The following is a 24,568-nucleotide window of genomic DNA, read 5'->3' on the forward strand; positions in this document are numbered from 1 at the left end:
ATAACCTCCACCACATTAATGCTACTAATTGAAAAAAGGAATTATTGATAACTTATATAATCAATATATGAGTCTTACAAAATTGTGATAATTGTAATGGTCAACTGAAAATAATTTAGTTTCATGACTGAAACAGAATCGAATTGCCTAGTTTTTATGCCTTGGGGTAATTATCCACAGGTTGAGAACCACTGCTCTAAATAATCTCATAGTCACTGCACTTAGAATTTATAGTCATCTATAACCCATAAATTGTGCCACAATTCATACAAGCAGCTTCAGAGATTAGCAACTGCTTTGCACTTCACTCTTCAAAATTGGAAATATATCTGCCAGAAAAAAGTTTTCTTTGTCTGCACTATTTTCCTCTTTAATGACTGGCAAGCAGCTTCTCTTTCATAGTTGAAATCACTTCCTAGATCATAGAATTTATTACAATTTTTTCAGTGAATCTTCCTTGCTTCAACTGTGTTGTTCTGATAGTAGTTCCAACTCCTATATCTCCCCAGAGTGACACTCAGTCCTTAATTTACCACCAACACTAATTCTTCACAATCTTGACTATATATTCCATTCAATATTTCTTACTCTCAACAAGAAATGTGATGTAGTCATCAAACAAACAACTCTGCTCTCCCTTCTTCCAATCTTACTTATTTTACTTCATTCATTGCCTTTTACAAATTACTGTTGAACACTAGGCAGTGATAAGTGGATTTCTTATCTTGCTTTGTACTCAGTAAATGCACCTCTGCCATGACCAAACTTTTCTAACAGATTAAAACTGTATACCAAACTGGTACCTGAATATATATTTTTGTTCCTCGTAGACAACAATCCACCAAATCAACTATTTGATCACAATTCACAATTTCACGAACTGCCATTTAAGGGTATCTGTCTCATATTATTTCAGTGGGTGAGTCCCTGTATCAGGAAACATTTTTAATCTGCCAAGGGAGCGCATTTCAATGTTCTCTCTACTATAAACAGAAATTTTTAATAAATATATATTGATAACACAATTTTGGTATTTGTTCATATTGCATTTTTATCTGTTATTGAGCTTTCTACATCTACTAACAAACTCTGCAAACTTCTTTGAAGGACACGACAGAAGACACTTAGCATTGTACAACAAGCAGGACTGCTTCTCATTCCAATTGCATATGAAGTGCAGGAAAACTGACTGCTTAAATGCCTCTGTGTGTGCTATAATTAGTGTAATCATATCTTTACAATTCCTTCATGAGTGGTGCATAAGGGGCTGAAGTATATCTCTAGAATCTTCACTTAAAACTGGTTCTCGAAAGTTTGTAAGAAGGCTTTTGCAGGATAATCAACATCTATCTTAAAGCGTCTTTCAAATCAGATTTTTCAGCACTTTCATAAAGCTCTCCTGTATGTCAAGCAAATCTGTGACCACTCATACTGTCCTTTGTATACATTCATTATCCCCTATTAGTCCTGGTATGGGTCCCACACGTATGAGCAATACTGGAAGATGGGATGCACAAGCTTTCGTAAACACTCTCTCTTTTCTCAGTATGCTGCCAATAAACCATAATCTGCTGTTAGCTTTACCTAGTTCTCAGCTAATGTAATCATCCAGTTTCATATCCACACAAAAATTACACCCGGGTATTTGTATAAATTGGCTGATTCCAACTGGGAGTCATTGATATTGTCGTCATAGGATACTACTTTTCTGTATTTTCTGATGTAAACAATTTTATATTTCTACATATTTGCACCACTATGAAATCTTATCAACATCTGATTGGATGTATGTGGACTTTTTACAGATAGTATGTCATTAATCTGTTTCCTCCATCATTTCTAACTTTCCTCAATTAACATAATAAAACTCTCTCACTGACTTACAGGCACAAGATCAAATTGTTTCCTCCAACAATGTTACTTTCTCAAGACTGAACTGTTCATTATGCAAACTGTCTTTGCTGACAGTTTCTAGTCACCCATGTCTTACAATCAACAACTTGAGAATGTGAGCATGGATTTCTGTGGCCACCATCTCCTTCATTAAATCTTTTCTAGACTGCTTCACCATGTTTTGCAGACCAGTATTTCAGCCATTGTTGCAAGTTGTTAATACCATCAACAGAACCTAGATTTTTTATGTATTTATATATTTTTTGTTCCTTCCCTCCTATGCATGTAAAAATGGTAAATGTTCATGAATTATTTGCCAGCTTGGATATATTTCATCGTATCATCACATATTTTTACGTATTTCACTATGATTACATCTATTTACATATTTTAACTTTACACTTTGTAGAATTACATATTATCACTTTTTTAACCCTTCTGGCCATATCTGCTCCCTAGAAAAACATCCAAATCAGACACACCATAAAAGTTAATGACAAGAAGTAAATTATCTTCAAAATTACATTATAATGCTATACAACAGAGTTAACTGCACTTTGAATCGAATTATGAAGGGCATGTTTCTGCTAAATTTTCCACGATTTGGAATTTCGATCCTAAAAAGCAAAGCAGATACAATAACAATACTATGTGTATCATTACCGTAGCCATTATTGTGTGCAGTAAAGGGCTTCATGTGCTGTCAAGATTGGTAATGGGGCAAACAAAAGACTAGCAGTCCAAAGTTTTCCATCTGCGAGCAATTTCTACAGGTTCAGCAGAACTAAGGAGTGTGGGTGCCAAGAAAATTTTGCTAAATAGTACTTCTTAAGAGTTCATGACTATGTTCATGCCGCCTCCTGACGTATCAAAATTATCATCTAAATTAAGATCTTTAGTTTCGAAGAATGATCTTTCTGTACTGATGGAGAGATTGTTTTATGCCAAGCATGCAATAAGCGGATTGGATGTATTATGAAGGCCCAACTTCAGCAACATGTACACAAACAAGCACATAAAGAACAAAGCGATTCAATCTTCTAAAAAATGAATTTTAGTGATGCAGGCGCAAAAGGCTTTAAACTCCTCAAATGATTTTTTCCATGGTATGTGCTCCACTACTATTGCTGCAATCATCTCATGGTACAAGTTCCAAGTGCCTGAATACTGTGCATTTCTGTGAAAGTGCTGTAGGTAACAGGTTCCTGGTGAACTGACAATAAGGAAAAACTGCTGGATAGTTTTCAACGAAGCAGAAGACATGTTTCAACAGCAATCTCATATGAGAAGAATTGTCAAAGCCAGTGCTGATATCCTGTGAAGTGTTGTAATGCACAAATCCTTCAACAGTAGCTCATTTTGTGAACGACAGTCTTAAATTGCTAGGGCTTGGGGGAGTCCGAGTATAAAACGTTCTTGTCATGTATTTAGATGCTGAGACCTTCACACTGAAAGTGGCAACTGCCCTTCACATATTTTATCTGCATTTAATCCATTTCACCAGTCTGGTCCATGCACTGCAGTGTATCGCCGAAGAAGTGTTGGCAGCTGTCCACAAGTAAATAAAATAATTTCATACACTAAGAAAGTGTTTATCAAATCTCTGCAGCGTGTGTTGCCGTATAGAGAACTGCTGCTGAACCTAGCATTGCTGCCCGAGCTTGTCCTAACGTGGTGTGGTGTGCATGGACCGAAGCTGTCAATTTTTATAATAAACATTTTCATGCCGTGAAATCTGTGTTTGATTAATTTCCAACAGAATCTTAAGTTTCAGTATGACAGGCACAAAATGATTTCACCAAACTTATACTCTCGTTGCTTTTGCAAAAACTGTCAGAAATTATTGAATGCCAATTGCAGGATGATTGACCTCAGTAATACTGGGCAAATAGTAGTGAAAAAGTATGACACTGCTTTGGCCAAAAATACAGGCTACTCCATTTTCTACTATCAGCAATATCCAGCCAACATGTCTCCAAGGATATTCTCGATACACATGACAACATGGAATGTGCCATTTGTGCAACAGTTGTATACATATAGAAAACCATATGCTACTAAATATGTGGCATACTGATAGGTAGCTGATTGTTTCTATCAAATTAGAAGTTTACCAAAATATTATTAAAAATCCTAAAGCTAATGACCTATAAACAGCAGCCATGCACACACACACACAAAAGTTACACAAGACAATTCTGGGAAGGACTAGAGGAAGCAAAATTAGCAAGTGTTGACTTCCCTATTACTTGCCCCTATTGTATTACCCTTGAACCAGAATGACTGTTGATGCCCAATTTAATGCTATTTTAGCCCTCCATAATGAATCTTTCACTTGCAGTGGAGTATGAAATGTTTTGAAACTTCCTGAGAAACTGCAAACTGTCAGACTAGGACCTTAACTGGAAAACTTGCTTTTCACACGCAATACTCTCTCCGACCCAAGCACAACTCAAGGCCCGCCCAAACAGCTCCAATTGTCAGCGCCTCCTTTCTAGCTCCCAGAAAACACGAGCGCCCCCCCCCCCCCCCCACACAGCCCAGCAAGATCAGCATTCTTTTAAAAAAAAGGTTTCCTTGAACAAATGGCTTAGGCACAGCCTTGTGGTTGTTTACACCACGAATTCTTTAATCTGCAGCACAATGCACCTTGTGTTGTAACTTTGGAACATATTAAAAGTGTTTGCCAGGCGGAGGACACAAATGTTGACCGCTAACTGCAGAATGTGCGGTTCCACGTTTGAGTCTGAGTCCAGCATATAGTTTGAAATTCGCTTCATTTCCTCCTATTCTCCTCTCTTGTTGGACTAAGTAATGCCTGTTTTATAAAGCAAACGTTTGGTCAATACCTGTGGGTCGTCACACTGCTGCCACTGAATTACTCAGATTTTTTCCTTGATTGAGGGAAAACTTATTTTAATTCAGTGAAGTTTTAAGTTACTGGACTCCCTTTCAGGAGGACCACTGTTTCTACCCCATACAGTCATCCTGACTTGTGTTTTCCAAGACTTCCCCTTGTTGTTAAGGTGAATGCTGGGGTGGTTCCTTTGATTAGGCCACAGCCGATTTTGTGCCCTATACTCAACTATCCTATCATATTTTGTTAATATTTTATATGTATTTATTATTTCTGTAATGTTTCTGACATGTCCAATACCATGGTTCTAAATAGTCTATTGACGAGTAAATCTATGTAAATAAAAAACCCATTGCCACATGTATGAAAGGTCATCACCTGAGAACGGCTTGATCGATTTGGTCGATGTTGTTGTTGTTGTTTTAGTTATTGTCAGGACAAGGTATGTATGAAAGAATTCTTTTGGAAAATTCAATGGAAAGGTCAAAAATTACAATCAATTACAGCTTGTACAAAATCTAGTCGATTAAGAATGGCTCGATAGATTCTGTTAATTTTTGCCATTGTTGTGTTCATAATTTTCAGGACAAGGTTGTATGAAAGAAAAGTTTTGGAAAATCCACCAGATGAGGCTGAAATTAAAATCAATTGTGAAAGATCACCGCTTCAGAACGGCCTGAACAATTTAGTTAATTCTTTTGTTTTTTCCCTGTTGTGTTCGTAATTGTGGCTGGTAATGGTATTTTTGGTATGAAGAAGAAAATAATAAAATATTGTACGCTGAGTTTGACAGTTGTATATATAACACACATATAATATGTAAAGGGGAAACACTGTTACTATAAATCTCGAAAAGTTCTTGACCAACTTACTACAGCTTTTACACAATACTCTAATGAACTTTTGTACAGACATAGGCTATATACCTTTCTAATTTACAATATATATATGTAATATATAAAGGGGAAATGATGTTACCATAAATCTCAAAAAGATCTTGACAAATTTATTTCAAATTTTTACACAATATTCTACTGAACATTCAGACAGAAATGAGAGAGGTGAGGAGGAGATGGACAGAGAGAGAGGTAAGGAGGTTACGCGCTCAGAAATGGGGGATGGAGGAGATGTACAGAGCTACCGAACATCAAGACAGAAAGAAAGAGGGGAGGGGCAAGGAATATAGGTTGTATATGCAATTTCCATACATATTTAACAATTACGAAGCATTGCCAGGATTGCTAGCAAATGAATAAATTCATACATGGTACACATATCTTCAAAAGATAGCCACTCAGACTGGCAACAGGAATGTGCATTTCGTGGAACTGTTTCAGCGTCACGATCGGCCTCATCTTAATACAGCTGTCAGGCATAATAACATAAGACTTGGGGGTGTGCTGATGACAGAAGGCATGAGTCACATTTCAGTGGTGTCGGTGGAGTCTATCAGCAGGGCGGGTTTCACTAGACATGGCCTGCACATCAACAGGTATGGAAAGGGGAGGTTGGCAAAGCTTATAGGTGACAGCATAGGTGAGGGTGGTGGGATCACTCATGGGAAAATTCTGGTAGTTGTGGGTGTTAGAGCTGTACCTTTTTTAGATTGAAGTCAGCTGATAGGTATTCCTGCTTAAGGGAAGTCTCTCTAACAAAGAAACCACTTTCGACGAAGCTTAGGTATCCGATTAATGAGGGAATTAGTATATTTCATCAAAATATACAGGGTATAAGAGATAAAGTTAGTGAACTGCTTATAGGTATTGACTCTGAAATTATTGGTATATCTGAACACTTCTTAAATAAGGAGATAATTCAGAGGCTTCCTTTACCAGGATACAGGTTGGCTGGCAGCTTTTCTAGGAGCTCTTTGCAGTGTGGGGAAGTAGCCATGTGTGTGAAAAACGGTATCCCATTTGAGTCAATTGATGTTCCAAAGTACTGCACTGAAAAGATGTCTGAATGTTGTGCAGGTGTGGTTAAATTTAGTGGAGCTAAACTTCTTACTGTTGTTATTTATAGATCCCCAGACCCCGATTTCACAACATTTTTGCTAGAGGAGGTTCTCGGTTCACTTTATAGGAAATACAAAAAGTTAGTTATATGTGGTGACTTCAATATTAATTGTATAAGTGATTGTGCAAGGAAGAGGATGCTGGTAGACCACCTTAATTCATAAAATCTTATGCAAACCGTATTCTTTCCAACGAGAGTGCAAGGGAACAGTAGAACAACCATAGACAACATTTTTGTTCATTCCTCACTACTAGAAGAGCATTCTGTTAGCAAAAAGGTGAATGGCCTTTCAGATCATGAAGCACAAATTTTAACTCTAAAAGATTTTTGTGCTGCAACACATGTTAAATATAGTTAACAACTTTTTAAGAAAGCTGATCCAGTTGCTGTAGAGACCTTTGTAAACCTTATCAAGGAACAAGAGTGGCACGATGTTTTTAGTGGTGATACAGTAGACGATAAATATAATGCTTTCCTCAAGACTTTTCTCGTGCTCTTTGAAAGTTGCTTTCTGTTAGAACGTTCAAAACAGGATACTAGCACAAACAGGCAGCCTGGGTGGCTGACTAAAGGGATAAGAATATCTTGTAGGACAAAGTGGCAATTATATCAAAACGTTAGAAACAGTCACAATCTAAATGCAGCAGCCCATTACAAACAGTATTGTAAGGTGCTTAAAAAAGTTATTAGGAAGGCAAAAAGTATGTGGTATGCAGATAGAATAGCTAAGTCTCAGGATAAAATTAAAACCATATGGTCAGTCGTAAAGGAAGTGGCTGGTCTGCAGAGACAGGTCGAGGATATAGAATCAGTGCACAGTGGGAATGTCCGTGTTACTGATAAGTCGCATTTATGTACAGTATTTAATAATCACTTTCTGAATACAGTAGGTGAACTAAATAGAAACCTAGTCCCAACAGGGAATCATATAGCACTCATAGAAAAAAGTGTTCCGAGACTGTTACCTGAATGCTCCTCCATGATACTGATAAGAGGGAGATTGAGTTAATAATTAAATCACTAAAGGCCAAGAACTCTCGTGGATATGAAAGGGTATCTAGCAGAATACTGAAGTATTGTTCCATGTATGTTAGCCCAGTACTTAGGCATATCTGTAACTTTTCCTTCAGGAGTAGTCGGTTTCCTGACCCATTAAAGTACTCGGTAGTGAAGCCACTTTATAAAAAGGGATACAGGGATAATGCTGACAATTATAGACCTATTTCTATGCCATCGATGTTTGCTAAAGTTATCGAGAGGGTTGTATATACAAGGTTACTGGAGCATTTAAATTCACATAATTTGCTGTCAAATGTACAGTTTAGTTTAAGAAATTTAAAGTACTCGGTAGTGAAGCCACTTTATAAAAAGGGGGACAGGGATAATGCTGACAATTATAGACCTATTTCTATGCCATCGGTGTTTGCTAAAGTTATCGAGAGGGTTGTATATACAAGGTTACTGGAGCATTTAAATTCACATAATTTGCTGTCAAATGTACAGTTTAGTTTTAGAAACGGTTTAACAACTGAAAATGCTATAGTATCTTTTTTTTTCTCCACAAGGATTTATCAAAACATTACTGTGCAATATTTGTGTATGAAATTATGCTCAAAATGTTGCTATTAAAACACACTTATTATTGTTCTTAATGCAAAAATTTCTGAGTACTGATCTATCTGCTCAAGTAAAGTGCGGGGAAACTGCAACAAGAAACTCCTAACAAAATAAATATTTTTCTTGTTTGCACAAAATAATTGCAGATTTCTGAAAGACAAGATATTTTGTGCCTGCGTGATCACTGTGTGGTGAGTACACAGGAGTAGTGTGGTGAGTACATACGAGTATAAGCTTTGGAAATAAATAACTGGTACATTAATGATAAAAGCAGACGTACAACACACACGAGTACACACAGAATTTAAATTCGTCTGGCTTTAGACAGGAACTAGTCAGAAATTTCAATTATGAGCATCGTCTGGAGAAATTTAATGCACAATGACCACAGAAACTCAGCTGTGGAAAATGCAGATGCCAGATTCAGATTTATTGGAAGAATCCCAAAGTAGTATAGTTCAGTACAAAAGAGGTCACCTATGGAAACTCTTCATTCAACAAATTATTGAGTACTGTTCAATGGCCTCTATATTCAGATTACAGGTGTCCAGACTGACACTGTGCTAGGTTCAGTTCTTAACCCTTTGAGTGACACTGGTAAATACAATGATGTACAAAACTTAGCAAAGAAAGCAAATTCCACATGATGTGTCATTGCCCAGAAACAGATCTTGAAGATTCTTGGAACACAGATGAAAAGAACTGCTACAGTATAGTACAGAAGGTAACTAAAATAAATACAAAGTGAGACAATCAGAAATGACACTTTTATTCAAAAACAATAACGAGACTGAAGTAACTGAGATTCATGATGGTCCCCTGAACAGTACACAAGGTGGGATAAGGTTCTTAATAGGGTGTGTGATGAACACAGACAACAGTGGCTACTCTGCAAGGTGATACCATTCTGACCATAAGGCTGGTGAGGAGTTATTTTGGTAGGGTGTTCCATTCGCCCATCAGTGGAGCTGACAGTTTAAAGCTGGATGCTCGATGGTGCACGTGGACATGCTGCAATACATATTCCCAATGCATCCCACATGTATTCAATGGGATTTAAGTCGGGGAATGGGCAGGACACTCCATTCAGTGAATATCCTCTTGTTGTCATCCATAAAAATGTCTGACAATGTTGCTGGGTGTATTATAAGTACCCACCCCTCGCCAGAAGAGGGTAGTCCAACATGATTGTTTTAGTGATCCAGCTGTTATGGTGTGGGGAGGATATGTATTTTTATGGATTACAATGTGTGACCACATCAACAGTGCAGGTGGAGAAGCTCTTGGAATACAAGGATATTTGGCAAAGTGATTGACCTTACTGTTGCCCCAATTAAAGTCCCATTGAGCATATGTGGGAGACGTGTTGCAGCACATCATAGGCACCGATGACCATCCAGTAGTTGTCTACTGTGCTGGAGGAAGAATGGAATGCCCTAGCACAAGAATTCCTTCCCAACCTTGGGGCCAGATTCAGAGCACACAACAGATCATGGTCATCATGCAACCAGTATGAATCATGACCCAACATTTGTAATGTAAAGAGGACCACACAAATTCCAGTGACTTCAGTGCAATTATTGTATTTGAATAGAAGCATCATTTCTCTAAAACTCACTGCATATTTCTGTTACCTTCTGTACTACACTGGAGCAATCCTTTCTGTGTATGGCCAAGTTTTATTGAGCCACATTACTTGGTACTAGCTCATCACGCTACAATTACTTTAGTCCAGTTTTGCAGATATATGTATAAACAACGTAATTACCACATAATTGTTTTTATCCTAATTCATTAGAATCAATATTTATCAGCCCATACCCCATCCTAGACTTGAAGCCTCCTTTAGGTATGTCTCATACATGATTGGTCATCAATGACGTAATGCTGTAGGTGGTGATGGGTGGAGCTTACAGTATATAATCTCATTCAAAGCTGCCTTATTCAGCAGTGAAAACTGTACCCTATGGTTCACGCTTATCTGCCGCCACCAACAGCCATAGTGGGTATAACCTCGTACTTTGTAGCTTATATTTTAGATGTTGTTTGCTATATTTTCATCCCCCTAAATTGAATCTGTATTATTACAGCAGTGTAAGCTAGAAAATAGTCCAAGGAAAGGGCCAAAACTCATTGTCAAAAATAAAAAATCTGGAAACACAATGGAGACGGTTTTTATTAATTTTTAAAATTTTATACTAATCACTGTCCTCCAGGCAAGAATGTTTTCTAAAATTTTAGATAATTATCCAATGAACAAGCAAATATCTAACAAAATATATAGAGGAATATAATAGAGGGAAACATTCCACGTGGGAAAAATATATCTAAAAACAAAGATGATGTAACTTACCAAACGAAAGCATTGGCATGTTGATAGCCACACAAACAAACACAAACAAAATTCAAGCTTTCGCAAGCAACCGTTTCTTCATCAGGAAAGAGGGAAGGAGAGAGAAAGATTAAATGATGTGGGTTTTAAGGGAGAGGGTAAGGAGTCATTCCAATCACGGGAGCGGAAAGACTTACCTTATGGGGAAAAATGGACTGGTATACACACACACACACACACACACACACACACACACACACACACACACACACACACACACATCCGTACATATACAGACACAAGCAGACATACAGAGATGCAGACACTTACAGCCAATTCTCAAAGCACATATTTAGCAAGAATTCTACAAAGTAACCAATCCGAATAACTAATGGAATTAGAATATCATGAATGAGGAAACAGAAGCTTTATCATACTACGAAAGACAGCCAAAGCCCAGTGAAAAACTTTCTCTAAAGATAATACTGCAATGTGGTGAAGAATGTACAACTGATCAAGTGCTAACTTAAGGCTCTTCACCCATGCTGGTTAACACAGGGTCTCCCAGTTGAGAGGTAGTGCGATTTCGTGTCTGCCTCATTGTACTGTGGCACCACTGGCCCCATTTCTCTCATCCACTGGAACATTCTTAGAAATATGGCATGTGTTGAATGACTCCTTTGTGCGTACTTGACCCAAACCAGTTTCCAACAGCTTGTTTGTATATGATGTCTCTTCTAATTCTTTAGTTGATAAACTGGTGTTTCACAAGGACTTAAATGTCTGCCTGCCTTCTAGAGTCATAACAGCATGGAGTTGAATTCATGTACCAGCATCCTGTTGAGACAGCTGTGTACCTCAGCTGTAGTACAGGAAATTCTTTAGCTGTTATAGTTCAATATCTCTGGCCACAGATGACAGAAAAAAAAGACACATTGTTGCAGAGCTGTGGTGTTCATTTTGTAAGAAGACTGTGAGCCCTTCTGACATCAAAGGACATTATTGTAAGGGTTTTGATGTTTGTAAACTGGTTTTGAATTGTTATGGTTAATTTAAACTACAAGGGTTTTTTTTTTTTTTAAAGTCAGGGCCGTTCGCGCGTATAGTCCCGTAGTTCGCACGGACGCCGCAACAAGCCACCGCGCCACTTGCCAGCATCCTTCCCGTTCACACTGATGCAAGTTGCAGCTCTTTAGCTGACGTGTACGCATCGCTGTGCTATTTTATAATGTTTACGATTATTGAATCGCCCGCCGCGTCTGAGATATGATCAGTGACACGTTTTTTGACCGCAAGAAGCCTATCAGCTGCAGAAATTCATTGTCAATTAACAGAAGTTTATGGCTTGAATGCAATGAGTGAAGGTAAAGTGCGTCAATGGATTAGAGAGTTTAAAAATGACCGTCAAAACGTCCATGACGAAGAACGCTCAGGCCAGCCCTCTGTGATCACTGATGATTTGGTGGCTGCGGTCGAAACAAAGATTCGTGAGGACAGAAGATTGACAATTTCCACTCTTTCTTTAGAATTTCCACAAGTTTCAAGATCGGTTTTGTATAACATTGTGTCTGAAAACCTAAACTTTATAAACTGTGTTCTCAGTGGGTACCCAGACTCCTCACAGAGGACCACAAAGGGAAGAGATTTGCCACTTCATTGGACTTTTTGATTTGTTACAAGGAAGAAGAGGATGACATGTTGAGTCAAATTGTCACTGGAGATGAAACATGGGTATCCCATATCACTCCCGAAAGCAAGCGACAATCGATGGAATGGTGACACACAAAGTTGCCCGTCAAGGTCAAAGCCAAACAGACGCTGTCAAAGCGCAAGATTATTGCAAATGCGTTCTGGGACCGGTGCGGTGTTTTGCTAGTGGACTTTATGCCACAAGGAACGACAATCAACTCAGATGCCTACTGTGCAACTCTAAAGAAGCTCCGCAGAGCAATTCAAAACAAAGGGCGCGGCATGCTGACAAAAGGCATTTTGCTCCTGCACGATATCGCTAGGCCTCACACCTCTCAAAAGACTCGGGATTTGATTGATTCTTTTGTATGGGAAGCTTTGGATCATGCACCATACAGCCCCAACCTTGCTCCTAGCGATTTTCATCTTTTCCGGTACCTGAAACACCATCTTGGCGGGCAGCGCTTCAATGACGACGAAGTGAAAGCACCCGTGAACTCTTGGCTGTCGGAGCAGGCGGCCGAATTCTTTGAAGAGGGAATTAAAAACTTAGTTATACGGTATGACAAGTGCTTAAATAAACAAGGCAACTATGTAGAAAAATAGGCAAAAGTGTGTAGAATCAGAAAATAAAAGTTTTTTTTTACAAAAGTATTTGTATCTTTTTAAAAAAATACAAACAACCATTACTTAAAAAACAACCCTCGTAGTATCAGGTAGGATGGAAACATCCTGATGAAAATCAGAAGTCCCACTTGCATTTTAAAGGCCTACATAAACTTAAAATGATACATCTGCATTACAAGGCACTACGCTATTTTAGTTGATTTGGTGATATTCCCCTCCTTTTGTACAGTTTTTTATTGTTTCAGCAGGAAAGTGTCAAATAACAAAATATCACCAGTGGGTAGTTTTTGTGATATATCTAAGGAATTTTTTTTGTAGATCTTGGCATTCTTTTAAAAAAGTTTAAAGTTTTGTGGAATTAATGTTTTTAAAAACAACTGCTTTAAATCACATTTTACAAAAAAGTGGTGCCGTATAATTCTGGAAAGGGAGAAAATTACAGTTATTGGGGAAACTGCTGAAAAGTGTAACTAAGAGTTCAGTTTTTGTCACACGCTTTCTGTTTATGTATGTGAACAACTTTTCACTTAATACACATCAAACAGAGTTGGTACTTTTCACAGAAGACACAAATGCTATAATTAATCTTGTCAGAGAGACAGTAACAGAAGAGATTGTTAGTAAAGTTTTTCAAAGAAATAATAAGAGGTTGTCTGTAAATGGACTCATCTCTTTTTTTTTCAAGAATCAAGAATCAAGAATTTTATACACCGTAGATCATTTTACAGCGATATTGGCTTCATCATACAATATGTACTAGTACATACAGAATAATAAAATAATCTTCTGTCAATACATTATAGAATACATTTGAAGCATGGCAGTGTACCAAATTACAAAGGATAGCTTTTAAAAGTTAACGCAACAAGCTATCTTAAAATTCATTTCTATATAACAAAAAAGTAACAATAAATGTAGTATACGAATCACGTGAATAGGATACAAAGCTCCAAATTTTATCCATTCATTAATGTATTACACCATGATTTCCTGGGTAACTCACTGCTTAGGAAGACAGTACTCATTGCACAAAAATGAAGTGAGAATAATTTGCGGAATTCTCCCATAGTAATCCCATCGGCATCTCCCAAGAAGTTAGGCATTCTAACTATATCTCTACATTATATATGTATCTGCTAACAATGTCAAAAATAACCCACTGCAATTTGAGGAAAACAGTAACGTTCACAGTTACAACACTAATGGAAAAAAAACCTTAGCTACTCATCACTTAAGCTACCAGTGACTAAGAAAGGAATTCAATATGAACCCACAAAAAGTCTACATCTATATACACACTCAAAGTGCATGGCAGAGGGTACTTAACTGTATTACATTAGTGTTTCTTCTCGTTCCAACTGATTATGGAGTGTGGGAAAAGTGAATGCTTAAATGCCCCCAAGTGCAACTTTAATACTGACTGTCTTTTTAATTTCTCCACAGGATAACTGGTGTTTTAGGTTCAAATGTCTGTCTACTCAGGTTTTCAGCAATTCCATGACACTGTCCTGTGATTCAAACAAACATAAAACCATTTGTGCTGCCCTTCTTTGAATATGTCTCGTAGTTTGTGTCTGTCCTGTTCGTATGGGTCGCACATAATTGAGCAGTACTCTAAGATGGACCATACAGGAGTTTTACAAGCACTTTATATACTGGCTACATTTTCCCAGTGTCCTGCCAATGAAACGTGGTCTGCTGCTAGCTTTACCCACAAGTGAGCCTATGTGATGATTCCATTTCATATCCGTTACAAGATATTGCATTCAAATAATCCGTACAAGTTGACTGATTTCAAATCTGTCACACAGATACAGCTTTTCTGCAATTTGTGAAGCTCATAATTTTACATTTCTGAACATTACAGCACGTTGCCAATTTTTGCAACACAATAAAATTTGATCAAGATTTGACTTGATATTTTTGCAGCTTATCTCAAATTGAATTTCATTGTAAATAACTGAATCACCTGCAAAAAGTCTAAGTTACTATAAATACAGACTGCCAGGTCATTAACACAGAAAATGAAAAGCAACAATCCCAATACACTTCCTTGGGGCATGCCTAAAGTTACAACTACTCTTATCTATGACCCTCCATCCTAGATCACGTTCTGCATCCTTCCTACCAAGAAATCCTCAATCCTATCATAAATATTGTTTGATAATACTTTAAACTGCCATACTTTTGTCAATAAACGTTGGTATGGTACTGAGTCACATAGTTTTTGGAGTTTGAAATACCAGATCCTCCATACTGTCTTGATCCAAGACTTACAGAATGTAACATAAGAAACGCGCGAGCCATGTTTCGCATGATGCTGGTTACCATGGAAGAAATCTGATGAGTTACACAATAAATTTTAAATTTAAGGTAAAATGATTTCTTCTATACTATCTCCTACCTACAGATAATTACTCAGTTTAATGCATATAGCATGAGGATGACTGTAGAAACATATATTTACTTTCTTGATACATCTATGGTTCTCTTGTAACATGAGAAGCGATGATGACCTATTTAAGCTACTGAGATGTTTACTATTCTGAAACTGGCCAGCATGCATCAACATTTATTATCAAGCTGTACACACACGTCATTTCAATAGCATCACATAAATAAACTATGTGAATATATCTACCTAAGCAGAGTTAGAACCTACATCCATTAAAAATCAATTTATTACCTCAAACTATTATACACTGGCCATTGTATTTGACTGCTTGCTTGCGTGCCTCAGCGATACAGATAGCCGTACCCTAGGTGCAACCACAACGGAGGGGTATCTGTTGAGAGGCCAGACAAATGTGTGGTTCCTGAAGAGGGGCAGCAGCCTTTTCAGTAGTTGCAGGGGCAACAGACTGGATGATTGACTGATCTGGCCTAGTAACAATAACCAACACGGCCTTGCTGTGCTGGTACTGCGAATGGCTGCAAGCAAGGGGAAACTACAGCCGTAATTTTTCCCGAGGGCATGCAGCTTTACTGTATGATTAAATGATGATGGCGTCCTCTTGGATAAAATATTCTGGAGGTAAAATAGTCCCCCATTCGGATCTCCTGGCGGGGACTACTCAAGAGGATGTCGTTATCAGGAGAAAGAAAACTGGTGCGTTCTACGGATCGGAGTGTGGAATGTCAGATCCCTTAATCGGGCAGGTAGGTTAGAAAATTTAAAAACGGAAATGGATAGGTTAAAGTTAGATATAGTGGGAATTAGTGAAGTTCGGTGGCAGGAGGAACAAGACTTCTGGTCAGGTGACTACAGGGTTATAAACACAAAATCAAATAGGGGTAATGCAGGAGTAGGTTTAATAATGAATAGGAAAATAGGAATGCAGGTAAGCTACTACAAACAACATAGTGAACGCATTATTGTGGCCAAGATAGATACGAAGCCTACACCTAATACAGTAGTACAAGTTTATATGCCAACTAACTCTGCATATGACGAAGAAATTGAAGAAATGTATGATCAAATAAAAGAAATTATTCAGATAGTGAAGGGTGATGAAATTTTAATAGTCATGGGTGACTGGAATTCGTCAGTAGGAAAAGGGAGAGAAGGAAACATAGTAGGTGATTATGGATTGGGGGTACGAAACGAAAGAGGAAGCCGCCTGGTAGAATTTTGCACAGAGCACAACATAATCATAGCTAACACTTGGTTCAAGAATCAGATAAGAAGGCTGTATACATGGAAGAACCCTGGAGATACTAAAAGGTATCAGATAGATTATATAATGGTAAGACAGAGATTTAGGAACCAGGTTTTAAATTGCAAGACATTTACACGGGCAGATGTGGACTCTGACCACAATCTATTGGTTATGACCTGTAGATTAAAAATGAAGAAATTGCAAAAAGATGGGAATTGAAGAAGATGGGACCTGGATAAACTAAAAGAGCCAGAGGTTGTACGGAGTTTCAAGGAGAGCATAAGGGAGCAATTGACAGGAATGGGGGAAAGAAATACAATAGGAGAAGAATGGGTAGCTTTGAGGGATGAAGTAGCGAATGCAGCAGAGGATCAAGTAGGTAAAAAGACTAGGGCTAGTAGAAATCCTTGGGTAACAGAAGAAATATTGAATTTAATTGATGAAAGGAGAAAATATAAAAATGCAGTAAATGAAGCAGGCAAAAAGGAATACAAACGTCTCAAAAATGAGATCGACAGGAAGTGCAAAATGGGTAAGCAGGGATGGCTAGAGGACAAATGTAAGGATGTAGAGGCTTATCTCACTAGGGGTAAGATAGATACTGCCTACAGGAGAATTAAAGAGACCTTTGGAGAAAAGAGAGCCACTTGTTTGAATATCAAGAGCTCAGATGGAAACCCAGTTCTGAGCAAAGAGGGAAAAGCAGAAAGGCAGAAGGAGTATATAGAGGGTCTATACTAGGGCGATGTACTTGAGGACAATATTATGGAAATGGAAGAGGATGTAGATGAAGATGAAATGGGAGATACGATACTGCGTGAAGAGTTTGACAGAGCACTGAAAGACCTGAGTCGAAACAAGGCCCCCGGTGTACACAACATTCCATTGGAACTACTCACGGCCTTGGGAGAGCCAGTCATGACAAAACTCTACCATCTGGTGAGCAAGATGTATGAGACAGGAGAAATACCCTCAGACTTCAAGAAGAATATAATAATTCCAATCCCAAAGAAAGCAGGTGTTGACAGATGTGAAAATTACCGAACTATCAGTTTAATAAGTCACAGCTGCAAAATACTAACACGAATTCTTTACAGACGAATGGAAAACTTAGAGAAGCTGACCTCGGGGAAGATCAGTTTGGATTCCGTAGAAATGTTGGAACACGTGAGGCAATACTGACCTTACGACTTATCTTAGAAGCTAGATTAAGGAAGGGCAAACCTACGTTTCTAGCATTTGTAGACTTAGAGAAAGCTTTCGACAATGTTGACTGCAATACTCTCTTTCAAATTCTGAAGGTGGCAGGGGTAAAATACAGGGAGCGAAAGGCTATTTACAAACAGAAACCAGATGGCATTTATAAGAGCCAAGGGACATGAAAGGGAAGCAGTGGTTGGGAAGGGAGTGAGACAGGGTTGAAGCCTATCCCTGATCTTATTCAATCTGTATATTGAGCAAGCAGTGAAGGAAAAAAAGAAAAATTCGGCGTAGGTATTAAAGTCCTTGGAGAAGAAATAAAAACTTTGAGGTTCGCCGATGACATCGTAATTCTGTCAGAGACAGCAAAGGACTTGGAAGAGCAGCTGAACAGAATGGATAGTGTCTTGAAAGAAGGATATAAGATGATCATCAACAAAAGCAAAACAAGGATAATGGAATGTAGTCGAATTAAATCGCGTGATGCTGAGGGAATTAGATTAGGAGTGAGACACTTAAAGTAGTAAAGGAGTTTTGCTATTTGGGAGCAAAATAACTGATGATAGTCGAAGTAGAGAGGATATAAAATGTAGACTGGCAATGGCAAGGAAAGTGTTTCTGAAGAAGAGAAATTTGTTAACATCGAGTATAGATTTAAGTGTCAGGAAGTCATTTCTGAAAGTATTTGTATGGAGTGTAGCCATGTATGGAAGTGAATCATGGGCGATAAATAGTTTGGACAAGAAGAGAATAGAAGCTTTCGAAATGAGGTGGTACAGAAGAATGCTGAAGATTAGATGGGCATATCACATAACTAATGAGGAAGTATTGAATCGGATTGGGGAGAAGAGAAGTTTGTGGCACAACTTGACCAGAAGAAGGGATCGGTTGATAGGACATGTTCTGAGGCATCAAGGGATCACCAATTTCGTATTGGAGGGCAGTGTGGAGGGTAAAAATCGTAGAGGGAGACCAAGAGATGACTACACTAAGCAGACTCAAAATGATGTAGGTTGCAGTAGGTACTGGGAGATGATGAAGCTTGCACAGGATAGAGTAGCATGGAGAGCTGCATCAAACCAGTATCAGGACTGAAGACCACAACAACAACGGGTACACAACTGATACAACCATTTCAAGAGGCACAGTTAGCAAAAACCACTGTGGTACTTCAAACAGAATTTCAAACCCACTTCAGATATGTTTGCTGCATATACCAAAATAATGTTCTGAACCAGACCAAATGCAATCTCATTTAGCTACAGAATTTGTATTTTGTGATATAACAGGTGTTAATTATTGTGGAAACATGCAATCTTCTAACAATCAGAAAATAACAATTCACTGAGATTAGCATTATTACGAGAGACAAAAATGGGTGAGTTTTCACAAGGCTGGGGGGCAGGAACTGACTGCTAGGATTGTGGTGTGAATGAAATGTGACAGCTTGATGAAAATGAATACATCCAATAAAGTTTACTACACTCAGTGAAACCAGTGGGTGTATAAAGACAATTGGACTCTTATTGACAATGTTTTCTTTGATGAAGCTCAAAGAAAGAAAATAATTGTTTAACCAGTAACAAAAGGTCCTCTGATCATGAATAAACAACATAGCACCTTTCGGTATGGACACCTCAGCGGAAATCAGTTAGAATAACTAGTGACTCCAGGAGAAATGTTTTTAAGAATAGTTGAAAGGAGATGACATGGGATGTAATTTATAATGAACCAAACACTAACACAAAATTTAATCTATTCCATGATGAATTCATATCATTACTTGAAAACAGCTTTCACGTAAGCGAGTCAGAAAGGACACTAAACAGAGAGATAAAAAAAAAACATGGATCAATGAAGGTATTAAAATATCTTGTGAAAAGAAATGAAATGGAATGTATCTTTCAGAAAGAACAAGTAGGGATTCTGCGGTATTGCACACTACACAAAATTACAAAGAAAAGTTATTAAAAAATCAAAGAAGCTGCACCCAATGTCCTAAATCAATACATCCAACAACAGACTTAAGGCAACATGGAATGTAGTGAAGCGAGAGACAGGAGAACCAGTCACAGAACAACATTATTGGACTGAATGGATGGGCTCTAAATGATGAATCTCAGGTAGGAAATGCATGTAATAATCATTTATTAAATATAAAAGAAAGCACAGGGGCAAACAGTTAAAAAGCAACAAGGTCACAGCAGATTGTTGAAAATGTAACTTTAATTTAAAAAAAAAAGTGGCTGCAATTGTAAATTCAGACGTGGATTCTACGACATCAACATTAAGTACGGAATTTTTTAAAAACTCTGGTATCTAAAGTAGGGACGTATGTGCTCCGAAAATCACCGTGAAGTTTTGTACTTGCATTCTAAAAATTAGTTGTTCCGTTATCTTAACTTTTAATGTACAGGAATCAATTTCGAGTTACACGTTAAGTCAAATTTATACGTCTCCATACTTACTTGCTAGGTTATCCAGCCCCGCGACTTCTCGTGCATGATTTAAGGCGTACAGTATGTGCGTATGCAAATGACTGTAACGAATAAAATGAAATAATGTATTATGTAGTAGTGCTGAATCCAATTACTTCTTACTGGTACTGCATAATTTAGTGATACTAAATAGTACATATTTACTATACAGTTGTGTTTAAGAATTACATCTACCAAAGTGAGAACAGTCATTTTCGTAAAGTTGAAACAAGAAATTATTAATATGTTTTGAGGGAAAACTATGTATCCAGGGCTTTCTGGTAACGTACAGAAAAAATAACTGGAGCTATCTGCAAGCTACGAAAACAAAATCAAATACGTATTTGGCTTATTTACATTCATCCAATGACGTTTAATCCACTACAAAATTTCCATCATTTACAGTTAAAGAAAAGATCACAAGTACATGCATCAAATTAGTTGAATGTTTCTCCTTTCCATTACTCACTTTCCTCAGCTACATAACAAATACATAAATCAATAAAAATTGTCTGTCTTAATGGTACTACATGATAGTAACGCCATATTGTTTTACTACATTACCCAGGATGCTGCGTGCGAGGAATCTCCCATTGAGAGCGACGTAGTGCGAACTTTGCGGTTGTCAATGATTGCTTATGCGAAGCTGTTTCGGCTGTTCGTAGGATCTGACGATAAATTGTTGGAGAAAATCGTTAAACAGTTACATTCTACATTTTTTATTCATTTCTGTCTTCTATTAGTCATTGCCCTGCCTGTGTAATACTCAGATTTCCGTTCCTCTGTAAGCTGTTTCTGTTTCTCGAAAAGCATTTTCACCTATTATTGGAGCATTACTGAACTGATACTGTACCGTAGGATGTTATGAAAGTATTTTTTTCTTAATTTCTGAACAAAAACTTATTGATTCATATTTCCTGCATTCAGAAGTTGCCGATGTGCATATTATCAGATTGACAACGGTTCTGTCGTGTGGCACGAATTTACCAAAAACTCCGATTCGTTTACCCTTAGTTTGGATGATTTGCGGTCATTGTAAGGAGCATGCGCCAGACTCCAACATGTAAAAACAATTAACTGTTCGTAGAAACAGATTTTCGTACAGTATTATTCCTCAATAAGGTGATGTTGACCCATATACCGTAATAGGAGTTCGTACAGAACATGGTCACTTTGCTTTACCGAATCCGTGATAGAATTTCATGACTGCTGCAACAATGCAATGAGTAAACATTAGAGGAGGACCAGGTTATAGCAGGAGCTATAGAGGTGAACAGGTTTAAAGATAAGACTTAGGTAATACTTTCTTTGGAGAATACCAACATATTCCTTTAAATATGAATATACGTGTGTGTAATGATGGTCTATTATAGCATAAGTTCATAAAAGTTGCTTCTGTTTCGTTAATGTGTAGGCCTATGTTAACTTGTAACACATTCCAGAAGGTTCTCCTTGATGAGATGAAGGAAAAAAAAAAATGAATGGATAGTAAAGTGAGGAAGGTAGCCTCTGACTTTTGATTTACATTACTGCATAGTCAGCCATGCCATCATGTTGTTATGAAGTGTTTTAGTGGAGGGCCGGATAAGTAAGCTGATTAAATACTTTCTGTCAGGAACAACAACAGATAAGATTTTAATCGGTATTATCTAAATCCAAGCAGGATAAGCAAGACATGATTGGTTCAGCACATTGGTTGTAGTTGAATGCCTAATTATAGTCTCTGTCTTGGTGTTTCCCTCCTAAAGAGTTTAGCAAATATATGGCCTTAACCAATGGAAGACTCCAGCACCATTGAACTTTTTTGAGTAGCACATTGCATTTCTTTCATTTGTACTTTGCCAGAACCTACATTCCAAAAATTAATACAGACACAAAAGAAATATTGTCAGTGTTCCATTCTCATTCAGTCTGCACATCTATGACATTATACACCACATCATCGTTATGATACAAGACAAATCCAACATCCGGTATCACCAGGTTCAGTTGGCATGACTTTTGACTTGATTCAGCAGGGTCCTACAAATGTAAATACTTGCAGATATCTTTACTTTTCAATGAACTCATGTGCTTTGAAATTGGATTCCTTAATCTATTCCTTCTGTGCTCCTGCTTTACAATTTGCATTTTGCAACTTTGTTCACAAATAATTCTTCTGCCACTGAAATACCCATCGGATACTGAAGCAGTTTTGGTAGCTGCTCTCCAATTATGTGTTCCTTCGTAACTTCCATATATACCAAGCACATGCTACCAAGAAATACTCAGTACTTCTTCACTAATGAATGTTTGGGATTACAGAAGTGCCCAATTCCACCCGATTGATTTGACCTATGATGTCAGCAATATGGCGGAAATGGCTATTCTAAGCGTCTCCAATATGTCGCCTATGACGTCACTACATACCCATGGAACAAACATGAAAATGCATATAAATAAGACAATAACATCCCCCTCCAAATATACAGTCAAACTAATGGGACAACTGCGGGAAACTGGGGGTGTCAGGGTAGGGGCAAGCTAAACATAATAGAAAATAAAAGAACCACACCATGATCCCACAACACACTAAATGACAAAAAAAAAAAAAAAAATCTGCTACACCAACAAAATCTAAAGGAATCTGATATTTCACTTGACCCATATAGGTCAACCACGGCTGACACTATCAAAATACCAACACCTTCTCCTAAAACTGCGAAAAGTAGAATCAGTCATTTCCCTTGATCTATATAGATCAACTACAACTATTGATGCAAAAAACCAACACCTACAACTACAATAAATAATCACAAAACCACAACACCTCAAATACCAAACATCCCTACATAAATTAAAACACATCCATTACATCATAAATACAAAATACACAAAACATCAACTTGAGAAGAACAGACCCAAAAAGAACAATTACTTACCACCAACAAATTCTGGCACTGCAAACAAGTCCCCCCCCCCCCCCCCCCCCACACACACAAAACACCACATGTACTCATCCCTGGCCTGAGACATCGGAACTCTGATCAACTTCATGTTAAGTCTGACTGATTCAGTGACATAAGCTAGAACTCAAGAGTGTCTAAATAGTTTTGAATATATCTATATTTGTGTAGCTTATTCTACTGAGAACAAGAGAAAATAAACACACATATCATCCATGTTGTTGTTGTTGTTGTTGAGGTCTTCAGTCCTGAGACTGGTTTGATACAGCTCTCCATGCTACTCTATCCTGTGCAAGCTTCTTCATCTCCCAGTACCTACTGCAACCTACATCCTTCTGAATCTGCTTAGTGTACTCATCTCTCGGTCTCCCTCTACGATTTTTACCCTCCACGCTGCCCTCCAATGCTAAATTTGTGATCCCTTGATGCCTCAAAACATGTCCTACCAACCGATCCCTTCTTCTAGTCAAGTTGTGCCACAAACTTCTCTTCTCCCCAATCCTATTCAATACCTCCTCATTAGTTACGTGATCTATCCACCTTATCTTCAGTATTCTTCTGTAGCACCACATTTCGAAAGCTTCTATTCTCTTCTTGTCCAAACTAGTTATCGTCCATGTTTCACTTCCATACATGGCTACACTCCAAACAAATATTTTCAGAAATGACTTCCTGACACTTAAATCTATTTTCGATGTTAACAAATTTCTCTTCTTCAGAAACGCTTTCCTTGCCATTGCCAGTCTACATTTTATATCCTCTCTACTTCGACCATCATCAGTTATTTTACTTCCTAAATAGCAAAACTCCTTTACTACTTTAAGTGTCTCATTTCCTAATCTAATTCCCTCAGCATCACCCGATTTAATTGGACTACATTCCATTATCCTCGTTTTGATTTTATTGATGTTCATCTTATATCCTCCTTTCAAGACACTGTCCATTCCGTTCAACTGCTCTTCCAAGTCCTTTGCCGTCTCTGACAGAATTACAATGTCATCGGCGAACCTCAAAGTTTTTACTTCGTCTCCATGAATTTTAATACCTACTCCAAATTTTTCTTTTGTTTCCTTTACTGCTTGCTCAATATACAGATTGAATAACATCGGGGAGAGGCTACAACCCTGTCTCACTCCCTTCCCAACCACTGCTTCCCTTTCATGCCCCTCGACTCTTATGACTGCCATCTGGTTTCTGTACAAATTGTAAATAGCCTTTCGCTCCCTGTATTTTACCCCTGCCACCTTTATCATCCA

The 24,568-nt window shown here is 37.9% G+C and overlaps 1 protein-coding gene across 6 annotated transcripts in view; it reads right to left on the minus strand.

Moving 5' to 3' along the window:
* LOC126365850 (uncharacterized) overlaps positions 1–21,619 on the minus strand; it is an 83,561-nt gene extending 61,942 nt beyond the window's left edge. For 2 of the 6 annotated variants that reach the window (XM_050008507.1, XM_050008503.1), the window contains exons 1-2: positions 20,725–20,920; positions 20,359–20,429 (exon numbers count right to left, since the gene is read on the minus strand). The gene's annotated coding sequence lies outside the window, so the exon portion shown is untranslated. Of the gene's footprint in view, positions 1–20,358; positions 20,430–20,724 lie in introns of all 6 variants that reach the window. The other 4 variants (XM_050008504.1, XM_050008506.1, XM_050008508.1 and 1 more) reach the window with 4 other exon arrangements.
* Between the last annotated feature and the right edge of the window lie 2,949 nt (positions 21,620–24,568).

This window comes from Schistocerca gregaria, chromosome 4, assembly GCF_023897955.1.
Source record: "Schistocerca gregaria isolate iqSchGreg1 chromosome 4, iqSchGreg1.2, whole genome shotgun sequence".
NCBI lineage: Eukaryota > Metazoa > Arthropoda > Insecta > Orthoptera > Acrididae > Schistocerca > Schistocerca gregaria.